Source organism: Cherax quadricarinatus, chromosome 73 (genome assembly GCF_038502225.1).
Source record: "Cherax quadricarinatus isolate ZL_2023a chromosome 73, ASM3850222v1, whole genome shotgun sequence".
NCBI lineage: Eukaryota > Metazoa > Arthropoda > Malacostraca > Decapoda > Parastacidae > Cherax > Cherax quadricarinatus.
The window spans coordinates 1,572,542-1,592,919 of record NC_091364.1 but is presented as its reverse complement, the minus strand read 5'-3'; positions in this window follow the sequence as shown (position 1 = coordinate 1,592,919).

The following is a 20,378-nucleotide window of genomic DNA, read 5'->3' as shown; positions in this document are numbered from 1 at the left end:
TTGTGAGTGTGGGGGAAGTTCGTGAGGCAGTAGGTAAAATGAAAGGGGGTAAGGCAGCCGGGATTGATGGGATAAAGATAGAAATGTTAAAAGCAGGTGGGGATATAGTTTTGGAGTGGTTGGTGCAATTATTTAATAAATGTATGGAAGAGGGTAAGGTACCTAGGGATTGGCAGAGAGCATGCATAGTTCCTTTGTATAAAGGCAAAGGGGATAAAAGAGAGTGCAAAAATTATAGGGGGATAAGTCTGTTGAGTATACCTGGCAAAGTGTATGGTAGAGTTATTATTGAAAGAATTAAGAGTAAGACGGAGAATAGGATAGCAGATGAACAAGGAGGCTTTAGGAAAGGTAGGGGGTGTGTGGACCAGGTGTTTACAGTGAAACATATAATGAACAGTATTTAGATAAGGCAAAGAGGTCTTTGTGGCATTTATGGATTTGGAAAACGTATGACAGGGGTGGATAGGGGGCCATGTGGCAGATGTTGCAGGTGTATGGTGTAGGAGGTAGGTTACTGAAAGCAGTGAAGAGTTTTTACGAGGATAGTGAGGCTCAAGTTAGAGTATGTAGGAAAGAGGGAAATTATTTCCCAGTAAAAGTAGGCCTTAGACAAGGATGTGTGATGTCACCGTGGTTGTTTAATATATTTATAGATGGGGTTGTAAGAGAAGTAAATGCGAGGGTCTTGGCAAGAGGCGTGGAGTTAAAAGATAAAGAATCACACATAAAGTGGGAGTTGTCACAGTTGCTCTTTGCTGATGACACTGTGCTCTTGGGAGATTCTGAAGAGAAGTTGCAGAGATTGGTGGATGAATTTGGTAGGGTGTGCAAAAGAAGAAAATTGAAAGTGAATACAGGAAAGAGTAAGGTTATGAGGATGAAAAGATTAGGTGATGAAAGATTGGATATCAGATTGGAGGGAGAGAGTATGGAGGAGGTGAATGTATTCAGATATTTGGGAGTGGACGTGTCAGCGGATGGGTCTATGAAAGATGAGGTGAATCATAGAATTGGTGAGGGGAAAAGGGTGAGTGGTGCACTTAGGAGTCTGTGGAGACAAAGAACTTTGTCCTTGGAGGCAAAGAGGGGAATGTATGAGAGTATAGTTTTACCAATGCTCTTATATGGGTGTGAAGCATGGGTGATGAATGTTGCAGCGAGGAGAAGGCTGGAGGCAGTGGAGATGTCATGTCTGAGGGCAATGTGTGTGAATATAATGCAGAGAATTCGTAGTTTGGAAGTTAGGAGGAGGTGCGGGATTACCAAAACTGTTGTCCAGATGGCTGAGGAAGGGTTGTTGAGGTGGTTTGGACATGTAGAGAGAATGGAGCGAAACAGAATGACTTCAAGAGTGTATCAGTCCGTAGTGGAAGGAAAGCGGGGTAGGGGTCGGCCTAGGAAAGGTTTGTGTGCGAGGGGCTTGGACTTCCAGCAGGCATGCGTGAGCGTGTTTGATAGGAGTGAATGGAGACAAATGGTTTTTAATACTTGACGTGCTGTTGGAGTGTGAGCAAAGTAACATTTATGAAGGGGTTCAGGTAAACCGGCAGGCCGGACTTGAGTCCTGGAGATGGGAAGTACAGTGCCTGCACTCTGAAGGAGGGGTGTTAATGTTGCAGTTTAAAGCACCCTTCTGGCAAGACAGTGATGGAGTGAATGATGGTGAAAGTTTTTCTTTTTCGGGCCACCCTGCCTTGGTGGGAATCGGCCAGTGTGATAAAAAAAATAATAATAATAATAATAATTTAAGGTGTAAATCTCTCTCAATTTATGCAACTTTTTAGCAAGTGGTGTTGACACACTCTGAGGTTAGTGACACTGTGGGTGTGACCTTCAGTGTGTTGCTACACACAGGGAGGGAGAGAGAGAGAGAGAGAGAGAGAGAGAGAGAGAGAGAGAGAGAGAGAGAGAGAGAGAGAGAGAGAGAGAGAGAGAGAGAGAGAGAGAGAGAGAGAGACAGAGAGAGAGAGAGAGAGAGAGAGAGAGAGAGAGAGAGAGTGAGAGAGAGAGAGAGAGAGAGAGAGAGAGAGAGAGAGAGAGAGAGAGAGAGAGAGAGAGAGAGAGAGAGAGAGAGAGAGAGAGAGAGAGAGAGAGAGAGAGAGAGAGAGAGAGAGAGAGAGAGAGAGAGAGAGAGAGAGAGAGAGAGAGAGAGAGAGAGAGAGAGAGAGAGAGAGAGAGAGAGAGAGAGAGAGAGAGAGAGAGAGAGAGAGGGGGGGGGGTACGGGGGACAATTGTTTTATTGTGCTCATGTGGTTGAAACGCTTGTAAATTAAGGTGAAAGAGTGTTGACTTATGTAGCATTGTTGCTTGTGTGTGTGTGTGTGTTAGTGTTTGTGTGTGTGTGTGTGTTAGTGTTTGTGTGTGTGTGTGTGTGTGTGTGTTTGTGTGTGTGTTGTGTGTGTGTGTGTGTGTGTGTGTGTGTTGTGTGTGTGTGTGTGTGTGTGTGTGTGTGTGTGTGTGTGTGTGTGTGTGTGTGTTTGTGTATGTATATGTGTGTATGTATGTGTGTGTGTATGTATGTGTGTGTGTATGTGTATGTTTGTACTCACCTAAATGTGGTTGCAGGGGTCGAATCACAGCTCCTGGCCCCACCTCTTCACTGGTCGCCACTAGGTCCACTTCATGCTCCATGAGCTTTATCATACCTCTTCTTAAAGCTATGTATGAATCCTGCCTCAGCTAGGTCGCTCTCCATATTGTTCCACTTCCTGATAACTCTATAAATGAAGAAATACTTCCCAACAGCCATGTAACTTACCTGAGTCTTCAACTTCCAGTTGTGACCCCGTACTGCTTTGTCCCATCTCTGTTCCTGTCCACCTTGTCGATTCCTCTCAGTATTTTATATGTCGTTATCAGGTCTTCCTTCTCTTCCAGGTCGTGGAGCGGGTCGCGGAGGTGATGACCCCTCCCCTCCTCACTGGTACCGTCAACATGTAAACAAAAGGTAGACAGGTAAGGTTCTTTCACCTGTCTTATTGTTTTTCTTCTTTGCCCTAAAGTCTCTCTCTCTCTCTCTCTCTCTCTCTCTCTCTCTCTCTCTCTCTCTCTCTCTCTCTCTCTCTCTCTCTCTCTCTCTCTCTCTCTCATTTACTCCTGCCACTTCCCCTCTTCTCCCTCCCACTTTCTTCCACTTCTTCCCACCTCTTTTCTTTCTCTACCTCTTCCTCCTCCTCCTCTCACTCTCTATTCTTCGACACTTCTTCCCTATCTCTCTTCGCTCTTTGACCTTCCTCCCCACACCCCCTCCTTCACCCCTCCATCACCCTTCCCCCGCCGTCACCTGCCCTGCTGACCTGCTGCTGTGGATGACCGCTGGTGGAAAGCGCAGGTTTGGGGGAGGGTAACCAGGAGGGAAGAGTTGGGGGTCATGTTGGGGATGGTAGGGGAAGAGGGAAGTGATGGTACAGAGGAGAGGATGGAGGGAGGGGGGAAAGCAGCAGCCAAACCCCACCGCAGTTACTTGACCCTTCCCAGGTACAAGAACTCAGGCCGCCACCCTCCCCCTTACAACTTAACACACCCGTGGCGATGGAGGGGTGTGGGGGTAGTTTGGGACACCCCTCCCCCCATATATATGCCCCCTACTGACATCCCTCATTATCCACTCCAACCCCCCCACTAATATAATCCCCCATAAACCCCCAGACGTAACCACACCCTCTGACCCCCACAACATCCCTCCTCCCCCACCCAGGCCTACCTTTTACTTAGTAAAGAAAGACAGCATCTCAGCCAGCAGGAGACTTGAACCTGCATCACATGGGCCAGTAGGCCTGTTGCAGTGCTCCTTCTTTCTTATGTTCTTAAATGTTGAACACTTGTGTAAATGTTGAACTCTTACCTGCCTAGAGTCTACCTGGAGGGCATTCCGGGAATCAACGCCCCCGTGGCCAGGTCCACGACCAGGCCTCTCGGTGGATCAGGGCCTGATCAACCAGGTTATTACTGCTGGCCGCACTTAGTCCAACGTACGAACCACAGCCTATAAGTATCTGTCCAGCTCCCTCTTGAAGGCAGCCAGGGGTATGTTGGTAATTCCCCTTATGCATGGTGGGAGGCTGTTGAACAGTCTTGGGCCCCGGACATCATAGTGATCCAGTAGTTGTGAGAGGCAGGAGCGACCTGTCCTGAACCCATGTTGCCCTGGATTGTGCAGTTTTGGGGAATTCAAGTGGTTTGCAATCGTACTTCTTAGCACTCTTTCAAAGATTTTTATGATGTGGGACGTCAGAGCTATTGATATATAGTTCTTAGCTAATGCTTTGCGGCCACCTTTATGGAGTGGGGCTATATGGGTTGTTTTTACTGACTGTGGAATTTCATCCATGTCTAAGATGCTTCTCCATAGTATACTTAGGGCCCGTGAGAGGGGTTTATTGCAGTACTTAATGAACACAGAGTTCCACGAGTCTGGGCCCGGGGCTGAGTGCATGGGCATGTTGTCAATGGCTTTCTCAAAGTCTATTGGAGTTACGATAATTTCGGGAATCTGGCATACAATAATGGAGTTTTGAGGCTCATTAAAAATTCATTTGGATTGTTGATCTTTAGACTGATTAATGGCTCACTAAACAGTCGTACTGGGATTTCACTATCTCACTCGTTTTTTTTTTTTTTTGTTGTTATCTATGTAAGTCCCATCCTGTCTGAGTAAGGGCCCAATACTAGATGTGGTATTTGCCTTGTTTTTGGCATATGAAAAGAAATATTTCGAATTTCTTTCGGTTTCATTAATCGCTTTTAGCTCTTTCTGTCTCTCCTGGATCCTGTAAGAGTCCTTTAACTTAAGTTCGATACTTTCCACTTCTCTGGTCAGCGCTTCCTTCCGTGTATCAGATAATCTAGCGTTCTTGAGGAGCTCAGTGATTCTTCGTAGTCTTCTGTAAAGGGAGCGTCTGTCTCCAGTTTACTTCTTCTTTCTTAGGGGAATATACCTAGAACATGCTTCAGCTGCCAGGAAGTTGGTCCTTTCAAGGCACTGGTTTGGATCTATGTCATTTAAGATATCTTCCCAACATATTTCGTTTAAGACATGGTTTACCTGGTCCCAGTTGATGTTGTTGAAGTTGTATTTTGTGAAGACACCTTCAATGCTACGTGCATTTTGCTGGTCAGGATCCCTGTGCATGTGAATCTCAACTTCGATTAGATTGTGATTGGAATTAGTTGTTTTTTTTTATATTATGTCTCCAATGTGTAAATGTTGAATTCTTGTGTAAATGTTGAACCTTTGTGTAAATATTGAACTTTTGTGTTAATGCTGAACCCTTGTGTAAGTGTGAAATTGCATAAATACCTGGAGTCTCTTCCGGGGGTCAGTGCCCCTGCGGCCTGGTCCCAGACAAGGCCTCCTGGTTGCTAGTCTGATACATCAGACTGTTAGTGCACGCTGTCCACAGTCTAACGTATACACAACCCGGCTGATCAGGAACTGTGGAGGAATTTGTTAAGACTGTAGAAGAGACATATTAGAAAAGTGTGTGTGTGTGTGTGTGTGTGTGTGTGTGTGTGTGTGTGTGTGTGTGTGTGTGTGTGTGTGTGTGTGTGTGTGTGTGTGTGTACGTGTGTACGTGTGTAACTAAAGAGTTTGCTGTTCCAGCCAGGCTGAGGTTTATACATTGATCTCCGTGCCTCCAGCAGTAACAACTTAGTTGGTCCAGCCCCTCATCTACCGGTAGGCTTTGTCGTGGTCTCTAGGTCTTGGCTGTTGTTTTACTGCCACTTTTGTGGAGTTGGGATTATATTTGTTATTGTTAGTGACTGTGGGATGACCCTCGCGTCTAGGCTGCCTCTCTGTACAATATTTAAGGTACGTGATTGAGGTGTCTCACTGTTCTTGATAAACACGGAGTTCCATGAGTCTGGGACAGAGTGCATGGGGATGCTGTCACTGGCTTTTTCGAAGCGGAGTTGAGGTTTTATCAAGAGGCTCTGGAGTGTCATCCATGAAGATCTTGTTCTAATTGTTAATCATTAGTCTCAATATAACTGTGTGTTCACCGAACACAATTATATTGAGACTTCAATGTTTCACTCATTTCTCTGTCAACAGTATAGGTTCCACCTACTTTGAACCAGTCCCTGGACCATAGAGTGATACTGAATGTGGTTTTTAGGTTTGTTGCAGTTCTTGATGAACACAGAGTTGCAGGAGTCTGGGGCAGAATTAATGGGTGTGTTTTTAATAACCACTGATACCATCAACAATTAACGTATAGGTATATACCAGTCTGGAAGCACAGCGTAACGTAGAGAAAAGATAACTTTGTAGTTGCTGACCTACAAGTAGACCTGACTGCTGGAGTGTGAGCAGTAGTGCCTGACACAGCACCAGTAGTAACAGCAGTACCAGCACCAGCAGCACCAGCAGTACCAGCACCAGCAGTAACAGCAGTAACAGCAGTACCAGCACCAGCAGTAACAGCAGTACCAGCACCAGCAGTAACAACAGTACCAGTACCAGCAGTACCAGTACAAGCAGTAACAGCAGTACCAGCACCAGCAGTACCAGCAGTACCAGCACCAGCAGTAACAGCACCAGCAGTAACAGCACCAGCAGTAACAGCAGTATCAGCACCAGCAGTAACAACAGTACCAGTACCAGCAGTACCAGTACAAGCAGTAACAGCAGCACCAGCAGTACCAGCACCAGCAGTACCAGCACCAGCAGTACCAGCACCAGCAGTACCAGCACCAGCAGTACCAGCACCAGCAGTACCAGCACCAGCAGTACCAGCACCAGCAGTACCAGCACCAGCAGTAACAACAGTACCAGTACCAGCAGTAACAGCAGTACCAGTACAAGGAGTAACAGCAGTAACAGCACCAGCAGTACCAGCACTAGCAGTAACAGCACCAGCAGTAACAACAGTACCAGTACCAGCAGTAACAGCAGTACCAGTACAAGGAGTAACAGCAGTACCAGCACCAGCAGTACCAGCACCAGAAGTACTAGCACCAGAAGTACTAGCAGCAGCAGTAACAGCAGCAGTGTTGCCAGAACACTTCCTTCTAAACAGTAGTAGCCATGTTCTCCTGGCATTTAAACTATAATGAACAAGACATTGTTCACATCTTTGTTCACTGGTGTTCCTACTACGTAAGTCAGCAGTGTTCTTCAGCAGGTCGCTGGTTACCAGTGTGTTCCTCACATGAGACGGTGGGAGAACCAGTAAGTGATTGTGTACACACACACACACACACACACACACACACACACACACACACAACAATAACAATACATACTCGCCTGACCTGATTCTCACCATACCTCCCACCACAATTTCCCACCACAATTCCCCACCACAATTCCCCACCACAATTCCCCACCACAATTCTCCACCTGACCTGCCCCAACTCCACCCACCTGCCTCCCTACCTGGCACCTACGCCCACACGCCTCTAACTTTCACTGCCCTCCTTCCAGCATGTCCATTCTCCTCTACACTAGTCTCCATACCATGTGGAGAAGTGTTATAACCTCTATTCCCACACTAATCTTTCCCACACTGACCTTTCCCACATTGACCTTTCCCACACTAACCTTTCCCACATTGACCTTTCCCACACTAACCTCTCCCACATTGACCTCTCCCACATTGACCTCTCCCACATTGACCTCTCCCACACTCACCTCTCTCTCCCACACTTTCGCTCTGTGTAGAGCTTCGTCAAGCCATGCTTCACTCTGTGTAGAGCTTCGTCAAGCCATGCTTCACTCTGTTTAGAGCTTCGTCAAGCCATGCTTCACTCTGTTTAGAGCTTCGTCAAGCCATGCTTCACTCTGTTTAGAGCTTCGTCAAGCCATGCTTCACTCTGTTTAGAGCTTCGTCAAGCCATGCTTCACTCTGTTTAGAGCTTCGTCATGCCATGCTTCACTCTGTGTAGAGGCAGTGGGTGGCGTACGCAAAATCGTGTCCGTCAAATGACGTGTTGCTTAGTTGCTGTGATCGGGTCTGACGGCAGCAAGATGTTCGAAATGTCTTCAGGTCACGCGAGGTGAAACGTCTCTTCCTCCCCCCCCCCCATCCCTCAGTGTTGGAATACATGTCAAGGGGAAACTTGTCATTTTCCCGAAGAATTAAGTCGTGTTTTTCCTGAAATTGGCTTGTTTATTCTCGCCTGTCGTTAGTCAGGTCACGTGATGGTCGTAATTGGGTCGTTAGGGCTAGCTACCCTTGTTATGGGTAATGAGATGTGTTAATGATGAGGGATTAGTGTATTGCGTCATTAGTGTTCTCTCTCTTGTGTTGATGTGTTCCTGTGTTGCAGTTTCTCTCTCTCTCTCTCTTTTACACAGAGTTTGACAAGGTTAGGTTAAGGATCCCTAGCTTTATTGACAAGCTATTTACAAGTTATTTAACTTTGACAAGCTAAGAGCTGTTACCTACATCAGCTCATTTGAAAACATTTTACTGTTATGAAACATACAAGTAGGGAACAGGATGAAGTTGGAGCCATCTGTGGACCAGCATTTTCATTTGATCAATTATATCTCGTTGACATCATAATGCTGTACGAATGTGTTCCAGACTCGAGTCATCCTGGGGATAAATGATCTCAGATGAAGTGATGTTCTGGAGAAGGTTACAGCCAGAGTGAAGTTGCTGCTTTCTGCCCGTCTTGTGGTATAGAGGCTTGCTTCTCGAAGTGGATCCAAGTGTGGTACTTTGTCAATGTTGGCCTTGTACATAACAGTAAGGCCACCCACATCCCTCCTGTGTTGAAGGCTCTGCTGAAATGACAGATCTATCCAGGTTGGGTCCAGGCGAGAGATGAGACGTCTTGCTCTGTTTTCTACTCTGTCAAGCAGTCGCAGATGAGAAGGGCAGGCAAACCAAGAAAGTGGAGTATACTCAAGGTGTGAGCGTACTTGTGCCTCATACAGAATCTTGCAACCCCTACTGTCAAGCAGATGCAAGATACGGCGAAGTGCTATAAGCTTCCTGGCTGCCTTGTTTGCAAGATTTACAACGTGGCTCTTCATGGTCAGTTTGGAGTCAAATTTCACCCCAAGAATATCAACTTCTTCCCCAGGTACCAACACCCTCCCATTCATACTAGTGCACAGACATTACCATCATGGTGTCTAGAGACCATCATCATTTGCATTTTCTCAGGTGCAAATGTTACTTGCCATCTGTTTCCCCAGGCTGATATAGCTCTTAGCTGGTGATTGATGTAGCTTAGAGCAGCTGGCATTTCTTCTCTTGGATAAGTGAATGTCAGAGTACAGTCATCTGCATATGCATGGGATTCTGGGACGAGATGGAGAAGGTCATTGAAGTAGACATTCCATAACAATGGTCCCAGCACGCTTCCTTGTGGAACACTTGCCCCAGTAGGATGTATTGCTGATTCCGTTCCATTGAGAACTACCCTTAGAGATCTACCATGAAGGTAATCACTGAGGAGACATAGTGAAGAGCCTGTCATTCCCAGTGCTTGCAGTTTTGCCAAGAGGCCCTGGTGCCACACTCGGTCGAAAGCACCAGCAATGTCCAGTGCTACCACACAGCTGACGCTCTCTCTCCTATGCCCACTCCATTCCTTTCTCTCTCACTCAGTCTTTAAGAGCATAACATAAGAACATAAGGAACACTGCAGCAGGCCTACTGGCCCATGCGAGGCAGGTCCAAGTCTCCTAAAGGCTTAAGCCAATGCCCCAACCTAGTCAGGGCAGGTCACATTCACTTAAGGAAGGAGCACGGCAACTGACCTAGTAGCACAAGCTAATCAGGTCCAACTCACACCCACCCACACCCACTCATGTATTTATCTAACCTATTTTTAAAACTACACAACGTTTTAGCCTCAGTAACTGTACTTGGGAGTTTGTTCCACTCATCCACAACTCTATTACCAAACCAGTGCTTTCCTATATCCTTCCTGAATCTGAATTTTTTCAACTTAAAACCATTGCTACGAGTCCTGTCTAGGCTAGATATTTTCAGCACGTTATTTACATCCCCTTTATTTATTCCTGTCTTCCATTTATACACCTCAATCATATCCCCCCTAATTCTACGCCTTTCTAGAGAGTGCAGATTCAGGGACCTCAGTCTATCCTCATAGTGAAGATTTCTGATACATGGGATCAACTTTGTCATCCTCCTTTGTATGTTTTCCAGAGCATTTATATCTATTCTATAATACGGTGACCAAAACTGTGCAGCATAATCTGAATGAGGTCTAACCAAGGATGTATAGAGTTTAAGAACAACCTGAGGACTCCTATTATTTATGCTTCTTGATATGAAGCCAAGGATTCTGTTAGCTTTATTGTGAACACTTATGCACTGTTGTCTTGGTTTCAGATTACTGCTAACCAGGACTCCTAAATCTTTTTCGCAATCCGTAATATTAAGATCTACATTATTTAGTTTATATGTGGCATGGTTATTTTCCTGTCCAACATTTAGAACTTTGCATTTGTCTATATTAAACTGCATCTGCCACTTCTCCAACCACTGCATCAGTCTATTCAAATCTTCCTGGAGTGCTCTAATGTCCTCTTCAGAATGAATTCGACGGCCTATTTTGGTGTCATCGGCAAACTTGCTTATGTCGCTCTTTATGCCCTCATCAATGTCGTTTATGTAGATTGTGAACAACAGGGGGCCCAACACTGACCCCTGTGGAACACCGCTCGTGACGCTTCCCCACTCTGATTTCTCCCCATTTATGCAAACACTCTGCTGCCTGTTTGTCAACCATGCCTCTATCCAGGAAAAAATTTCTCCTCCTATTCCATGTGCCTTAATTTTCCTCAATAGACTCTGATGTGGGACCCTGTCAAAAGCCTTACTGAAGTCCATATACACAATATCATATTCATTACCATGATCTACCTCCTCAAATACCTTAGTGAAAAAAGTTAATAAATTCGTAAGGCAGGAACGCCCTTTTGTAAAACCATGCTGAGATTCGTTGATTAATTTATGCTTCTCAAGGTGGCTACGAACTGCCTCGGCAATTATTGATTCCATAAATTTTCCCCCTATGGAGGTTAGGCTTACTGGTCTATAGTTCGAAGCTAAGGACCTGTCACCTGCTTTAAAAATAGGTATCACATTTGCCATTTTCCACTTATCTGGCACCATGCCAGTTTGTAGTGATATGTTGAAAAGATTAGCCAAAGGTGTGCTAAGCTCCTCTTTACATTCCTTTAGAACCCTTGCATACAGTTCATCAGGGCCTGGGGATTTGTTAGGTTTTAATTTATCTATTTGCCTAAGGACCATGTCACTTGTGACCCTAATAGTGCACAGTTTATTATCGTCCTGTTCTACATAATTTATCATTACTGGAATATCGCTGGTATCCTCCTGTGTAAAAACTGAGAGGAAGTATGTGTTAAAACTTCTACACATTTCCTTATCACTGTCAGTGAGCTGACCCGAGGAACTTTTGAGTGGGCCTATCTTGTCCCTGATCTTACTTCTGTATACCTGAAAGAATCCTTTTGGGTTAGTCTTCGATTCTCTTGTAACTTTAACCTCATAATCTCTTTTTGCTTTTCTTATTCCCTTTTTTATTTCTCTCTTTAACTGAATATATTGATTTCTTAATTGCACATCTCCTCCTTTGATTCATCTATATATGCCTCTCTTTTGACCAGTGAGATGTTTTAATATATTGTTCATCCATTTAGGATCATTTTTGCTTGATCTGATTTACCCTCCGTTCCCACTCCACTCCTCATACTTTCCAATCTTCCAGTACTTCGTCTCTGTCCACTCCCTCCTTCCATCTTTTTCACGTCTCCTCCTTCCTTTGTTCCATGTTTACTTGTCCTCTTCCATTCCTTGTTATAGCTCCCTCTTTCATCACTCTCTCTTCTTCCAAATTTTCTTTTCTCTGCAGACTCTTACTGCTTCATTCTCACTCTTCAAGAAGTGTGACTCTCACACACTCTCTCCCTCTCTCTCTCTCTCTCTCTCTCTCTCTCTCTCTCTCTCTCTCTCTTTCCTCTCTCCCTCTCTCTCTTTCCCCTCTCTCTCTCTCTCTTTCCCCTCTCCCTCTCTCTCTCTCTCTCCTTGTCATAGTTCTTTCTTTTCCCTCTTGTTATGCCTCCTAATAACTTAGAGAGAGAGAGAGAGGTATTTTCCCCCTAGCTTCAGACAGCTGAGGCGACGTCACCACCGGTAAGGGGGTCGGGGGCGGTAGTGACGCACTTATGTCGTCACGGCGGCCATTACTGTCACTGAGTCAGCTGTGACGTCACCACTGATTCACCAGACGCCGAAACACAGCAGTCTGCGCACACGAGCGCCAGCGCGCGCGCACGCACGCGCACGCACACACACACACACACACACACACACACACACACACACACACACACACACACACACACACACACACACACACACACACACACACACACACACACACACGAGCTAAGACTCGACCCCTGCAACCACAAATAGGTGAATAGGTGAGTACACACAGACACACACACACAGACACACACACACACACACACACACACACACACACACACACACACACACACACACACACACACACACACACACACACACAGGAGCTAAGACTCGACCCCTGCAACCACAAATAGGTGAATAGGTGAGTACACACAGACACACACACACACACACACACACACACACACACACACACACACACACACACAGGAGCTAAGACTCGACCCCTGCAACCACAAATAGGTGAATAGGTGAGTACACACAGACACACACACACACAGACACACACACACACACAGACACACAAACACACACACAGACACACACACACACAGACACACACACACACACACACACACACACACACACACACACACACACACACACACACACACACACACACACACACACACACACACACACACACAGACACTCACTCACAAAGTTTTAAAATTCACTTAACATCCCCCACTCAAAAATAAATGTAACAATTGGTGATAGAATTTATTTAGAAGTGTCACGTTAGGAAAGTGGAAGAAATTATTGTCAGAGACACGTGAGTAACTTTGTTTACGTACACATGAAGACAGAGTCCGACAGTGACTTATTTCCCTTGTGGTCCTTATATTTCCCTTGTGCTCCTTATATTTCCCTTGTGGTCCTTATATTTCCCTTGTGGTCCTTATATTTCCCTTGTGGTCCTTATATTTCCCTTGTGCTCCTTATATTTCCCTTGTGGTCCTTATATTTCCCTTGTGGTCCTTATATTTCCCTTGTGGTCCTTATATTTCCCTTGTCCTTATATTTCCCTTGTGGTCCTTATATTTCTCTTGTGGTCCTTATATTTCCCTTGTGGTCCTTATATTTCCCTTGTGGTCCTTATATTTCTCTTGTGGTAGTTATATTTCCCTTGTGGTCCTTATATTTCTCTTGTGGTCCTTATATTTCCCTTGTGGTCCTTATATTTCCCTTGTGGTCCTTATATTTCCCTTGTGGTCCTTATATTTCCCTTGTGGTCCTTATATTTCCCTTGTCCTTATATTTCCCTTGTGGTCCTTATATTTCTCTTGTGGTCCTTATATTTCCCTTGTGGTCCTTATATTTCCCTTGTGGTCCTTATATTTCTCTTGTGGTCCTTATATTTCCCTTGTGGTCCTTATATTTCTCTTGTGGTCCTTATATTTCCCTTGTGGTCCTTATATTTCCCTTGTGGTCCTTATATTTCCCTTGTGGTCCTTATATTTCCCTTGTGGTCCTTATATTTCCCTTGTGGTCCTTATATTTCCCTTGTGCTCCTTATATTTCCCTTGTGGTCCTTATATTTCCCTTGTGGTCCTTATATTTCCCTTGTGGTCCTTATATTTCCCTTGTGCTCCTTATATTTCCCTTGTGGTCCTTATATTTCCCTTGTGGTCCTTATATTTCCCTTGTGGTCCTTATATTTCCCTTGTCCTTATATTTCCCTTGTGGTCCTTATATTTCTCTTGTGGTCCTTATATTTCCCTTGTGGTCCTTATATTTCCCTTGTGGTCCTTATATTTCTCTTGTGGTAGTTATATTTCCCTTGTGGTCCTTATATTTCTCTTGTGGTCCTTATATTTCCCTTGTGGTCCTTATATTTCCCTTGTGGTCCTTATATTTCCCTTGTGGTCCTTATATTTCCCTTGTGGTCCTTATATTTCCCTTGTCCTTATATTTCCCTTGTGGTCCTTATATTTCTCTTGTGGTCCTTATATTTCCCTTGTGGTCCTTATATTTCCCTTGTGGTCCTTATATTTCTCTTGTGGTCCTTATATTTCCCTTGTGGTCCTTATATTTCTCTTGTGGTCCTTATATTTCCCTTGTGGTCCTTATATTTCCCTTGTGGTCCTTATATTTCCCTTGTGGTCCTTATATTTCCCTTGTGGTCCTTATATTTCCCTTGTGGTCCTTATATTTCTCTTGTGGTCCTTATATTTCCCTTGTGGTCCTTATATTTCCCTTGTGGTCCTTATATTTCCCTTGTGGTCCTTATATTTCCCTTGTGGTCCTTATATTTCTCTTGTGGTCCTTATATTTCCCTTGTGGTCCTTATATTTCCCTTGTGGTCCTTATATTTCCCTTGTGGTCCTTATATTTCTCTTGTGGTCCTTATATTTCTCTTGTGGTCCTTATATTTCCCTTGTGGTCCTTATATTTCCCTTGTGGTCCTTATATTTCCCTTGTGGTCCTTATATTTCCCTTGTGGTCCTTATATTTCCCTTGTGGTCCTTATATTTCCATTGTGGTCCTTGTATTTCCATTGTGGTCCTTGTATTTCCACTCTGATCATTGTATTTCCATTGGGGTCCTTGTATTTCCATTGGGGATCCTTGTATTTCCATTGGGGGTCCTTGTATTTCCATTGTGTAGTTCCATTGTATTTCCATTGTGGTCCTTGTATTTCCACTCTGATCATTGTATTTCCATTGGGGGTCCTTGTATTTCCATTGGGGATCCTTGTATTTCCATTGGGGGTCCTTGTATTTCCATTGGGGGTCCTTGTATTTCCATTGGGGGTCCTTGTATTTCCATTGGGGTCCTTTACGTATATTGATTTTGATAAAAATTTTGATGGGTGTCTAAATTAGTTATCAAGTACCAGTGTTGGTGACAGACGACCATCTGAACGTTACATTGAAGAACTTGTTCACTATACTGGTGCTGGACGCTACAGTGAAGAACTTGTTCACTATACTGGTGCTGGACGCTACAGTGAAGAACTTGTTCACTATACTGGTGCTGGACGCTACAGTGAAGAACTTGTTCACTATACTGGTGCTGGACGCTACAGTGAAGAACTTGTTCACTATACTGGTGCTGGACGCTACAGTGAAGAACTTGTTCACTATACTGGTGCTGGACGCTACAGTGAAGAACTTGTTCACTATACTGGTGCTGGACGCTACAGTGAAGAACTTGTTCACTATACTGGTGCTGGACGCTACAGTGAAGAACTTGTTCACTATACTGGTGCTGGACGCTACAGTGAAGAACTTGTTCACTATACTGGTGCTGGACGCTACAGTGAAGAACTTGTTCACTATACTGGTGCTGGACGCTACAGTGAAGAACTTGTTCACTATACTGGTGCTGGACGCTACAGTGAAGAACTTGTTCACTATACTGGTGCTGGACGCTACAGTGAAGAACTTGTTCACTATACTGGTGCTGGACGCTACAGTGAAGAACTTGTTCACTATACTGGTGCTGGACGCTACAGTGAAGAACTTGTTCACTATACTGGTGCTGGACGCTACAGTGAAGAACTTGTTCACTATACTGGTGCTGGACGCTACAGTGAAGAACTTGTTCACTATACTGGTGCTGGACGCTACAGTGAAGAACTTGTTCACTATACTGGTGCTGGACGCTACAGTGAAGAACTTGTTCACTATACTGGTGCTGGACGCTACAGTGAAGAACTTGTTCACTATACTGGTGCTGGACGCTACAGTGAAGAACTTGTTCACTATACTGGTGCTGGACGCTACAGTGAAGAACTTGTTCACTATACTGGTGCTGGACGCTACAGTGAAGAACTTGTTCACTATACTGGTGCTGGACGCTACAGTGAAGAACTTGTTCACTATACTGGTGCTGGACGCTACAGTGAAGAACTTGTTCACTATACTGGTGCTGGACGCTACAGTGAAGAACTTGTTCACTATACTGGTGCTGGACGCTGCAGTGAAGAACTTGTTCACTATACTGGTGCTGGACGCTACAGTGAAGAACTTGTTCACTATACTGGTGCTGGACGCTACAGTGAAGAACTTGTTCACTATACTGGTGCTGGACGCTACAGTGAAGAACTTGTTCACTATACTGGTGCTGGACGCTACAGTGAAGAACTTGTTCACTATACTGGTGCTGGACGCTACAGTGAAGAACTTGTTCACTATACTGGTGCTGGACGCTACAGTGAAGAACTTGTTCACTATACTGGTGCTGGACGCTACAGTGAAGAACTTGTTCACTATACTGGTGCTGGACGCTACAGTGAAGAACTTGTTCACTATACTGGTGCTGGACGCTACAGTGAAGAACTTGTTCACTATACTGGTGCTGGACGCTACAGTGAAGAACTTGTTCACTATACTGGTGCTGGACGCTACAGTGAAGAACTTGTTCACTACACTGGTGCTGGACGCTGCAGTGAAGAACTTGTTCACTATACTGGTGCTGGACGCTGCAGTGAAGAACTTGTTCACTATACTGGTGCTGGACGCTACAGTGAAGAACTTGTTCACTATACTGGTGCTGGACGCTGCAGTGAAGAACTTGTTCACTATACTGGTGCTGGACGCTACAGTGAAGAACTTGTTCACTATACTGGTGCTGGACGCTACAGTGAAGAACTTGTTCACTATACTGGTGCTGGACGCTACAGTGAAGAACTTGTTCACTATACTGGTGCTGGACGCTACAGTGAAGAACTTGTTCACTATACTGGTGCTGGACGCTACAGTGAAGAACTTGTTCACTATACTGGTGCTGGACGCTACAGTGAAGAACTTGTTCACTATACTGGTGCTGGACGCTACAGTGAAGAACTTGTTCACTTTACTGGTGCTGGACGCTACAGTGAAGAACTTGTTCACTATACTGGTGCTGGACGCTACAGTGAAGAACTTGTTCACTATACTGGTGCTGGACGCTACAGTGAAGAACTTGTTCACTATACTGGTGCTGGACGCTACAGTGAAGAACTTGTTCACTATACTGGTGCTGGACGCTACAGTGAAGAACTTGTTCACTATACTGGTGCTGGACGCTACAGTGAAGAACTTGTTCACTATACTGGTGCTGGACGCTACAGTGAAGAACTTGTTCACTATACTGGTGCTGGACGCTACAGTGAAGAACTTGTTCACTATACTGGTGCTGGACGCTACAGTGAAGAACTTGTTCACTATACTGGTGCTGGACGCTACAGTGAAGAACTTGTTCACTATACTGGTGCTGGACGCTACAGTGAAGAACTTGTTCACTATACTGGTGCTGGACGCTACAGTGAAGAACTTGTTCACTATACTGGTGCTGGACGCTACAGTGAAGAACTTGTTCACTATACTGGTGCTGGACGCTACAGTGAAGAACTTGTTCACTATACTGGTGCTGGACGCTACAGTGAAGAACTTGTTCACTATACTGGTGCTGGACGCTACAGTGAAGAACTTGTTCACTATACTGGTGCTGGACGCTACAGTGAAGAACTTGTTCACTATACTGGTGCTGGACGCTACAGTGAAGAACTTGTTCACTATACTGGTGCTGGACGCTACAGTGAAGAACTTGTTCACTATACTGGTGCTGGACGCTACAGTGAAGAACTTGTTCACTATACTGGTGCTGGACGCTACAGTGAAGAACTTGTTCACTATACTGGTGCTGGACGCTACAGTGAAGAACTTGTTCACTATACTGGTGCTGGACGCTACAGTGAAGAACTTGTTCACTATACTGGTGCTGGACGCTACAGTGAAGAACTTGTTCACTATACTGGTGCTGGACGCTACAGTGAAGAACTTGTTCACTATACTGGTGCTGGACGCTACAGTGAAGAACTTGTTCACTATACTGGTGCTGGACGCTACAGTGAAGAACTTGTTCACTATACTGGTGCTGGACGCTACAGTGAAGAACTTGTTCACTATACTGGTGCTGGACGCTACAGTGAAGAACTTGTTCACTATACTGGTGCTGGACGCTACAGTGAAGAACTTGTTCACTATACTGGTGCTGGACGCTACAGTGAAGAACTTGTTCACTATACTGGTGCTGGACGCTACAGTGAAGAACTTGTTCACTATACTGGTGCTGGACGCTACAGTGAAGAACTTGTTCACTATACTGGTGCTGGACGCTACAGTGAAGAACTTGTTCACTATACTGGTGCTGGACGCTACAGTGAAGAACTTGTTCACTATACTGGTGCTGGACTGTGCAGCAACATTGACAGATATGGAGGGGAATTAAGATGATATATATATTGTTTATATGACCGCTCTCAACTCTCAACCACAGCTAGGATAATAGCAGGGGTCAGGAGGTAGTGTTCAACCTCATCTAGGATAATAGCACGGGAGGCAATGTTCAACCACAGCTAGAATAATAGCATGGTACAGGAGGTAATGTTCAACCACTGTTAGAATAATAACAGGGGTCAGGAGGTAGCATCAGTACTAGTAATGATAGTACCAAGAACAGTAGTAGCAACAGTACTAGTAGCGGTAGTAGTACCAAGAACAGTAGTAGCAACAGTACTAGTAGTGGTAGTAGTACCAAGAACAGTAGTAGCATCAGTACTAGTAGTGGTAGTAGTACCAAGAACAGTAGTAGCATCAGTACTAGTAGTGGTAGTAGTACCAAGAACAGTAGTAGCAACAGTACTAGTAGTGGTAGTAGTACCAAGAACAGTAGTAGCAACAGTACTAGTAGTGGTAGTAGTACCAAGAACAGTAGTAGCATCAGTACTAGTAGTGGTAGTAGTGCCAAGAACAGTAGTAGCATCAGTACTAGTAGTGGTAGTAGTACCAAGAACAGTAGTAGCATCAGTACTAGTAGTGGTAGTAGTACCAAGAACAGTAGTAGCAACAGTACTAGTAGTGGTAGTAGTACCAAGAACAGTAGTAGCAACAGTACTAGTAGTGGTAGTAGTACCAAGAACAGTAGTAGCATCAGTACTAGTAGTGGTAGTAGTGCCAAGAACAGTAGTAGCATCAGTACTAGTAGTGGTAGTAGTACCAAGAACAGTAGTAGCATCAGTACTAGTAGTGGTAGTAGTACCAAGAACAGTAGTAGCATCAGTACTAGTAGTGGTAGTAGTACCAAGAACAGTAGTAGCATCAGTACTAGTAGTGGTAGTAGTACCAAGAACAGTAGTAGCAACAGTACTAGTAGTGGTAGTAGTACCAAGAACAGTAGTAGCATCAGTACTAGTAGTGGTAGTAGTACCAAGAACAGTAGTAGCAACAGTACTAGTAGTGGTAGTAGTACCAAGAACAGTAGTAGCAACAGTACTAGTAGTGGTAGTAGTACCAAGAACAGTAGTAGCATCAGTACTAGTAGTGGTAGTAGTACCAAGAACAGTAGTAGCATCAGTACTAGTAGTGGTAGTAGTACCAAGAACAGTAGTAGCATCAGTACTAGTAGTGGTAGTAGTACCAAGAACAGTAGTAGCATCAGTACTAGTAGTGGTAGTAGTACCAAGAACAGTAGTAGCAACAGTACTAGTAGTGGTAGTAGTACCAAGAACAGTAGTAGCATCAGTACTAGTAGTGGTAGTAGTGCCAAGAACAGTAGTAGCATCAGTACTAGTAGTGGTAGTAGTACCAAGAACAGTAGTAGCAACAGTACTAGTAGTGGTAGTAGTACCAAGAACAGTAGTAGCATCAGTACTAGTAGTGGTAGTAGTACCAAGAACAGTAGTAGCATCAGTACTAGTAGTGGTAGTAGTACCAAGAACAGTAGTAGCATCAGTACTAGTAGTGGTAGTAGTACCAAGAACAGTAGTAGCATCAGTACTAGTAGTGGTAGTAGTACCAAGAACAGTAGTAGCAACAGTACGAGTAGTGGTAGTAGTACCAAGAACAGTAGTAGCATCAGTACTAGTAGTGGTAGTAGTGCCAAGAACAGTAGTAGCATCAGTACTAGTAGTGGTAGTAGTACCAAGAACAGTAGTAGCATCAGTACTAGTAGTGGTAGTAGTACCAAGAACAGTAGTAGCATCAGTACTAGTAGTGGTAGTAGTACCAAGAACAGTAGTAGCAACAGTACTAGTAGTGGTAGTAGTACCAAGAACAGTAGTAGCATCAGTACTAGTAGTGGTAGTAGTACCAAGAACAGTAGTAGCAACAGTACTAGTAGTGGTAGTAGTACCAAGAACAGTAGTAGCAACAGTAC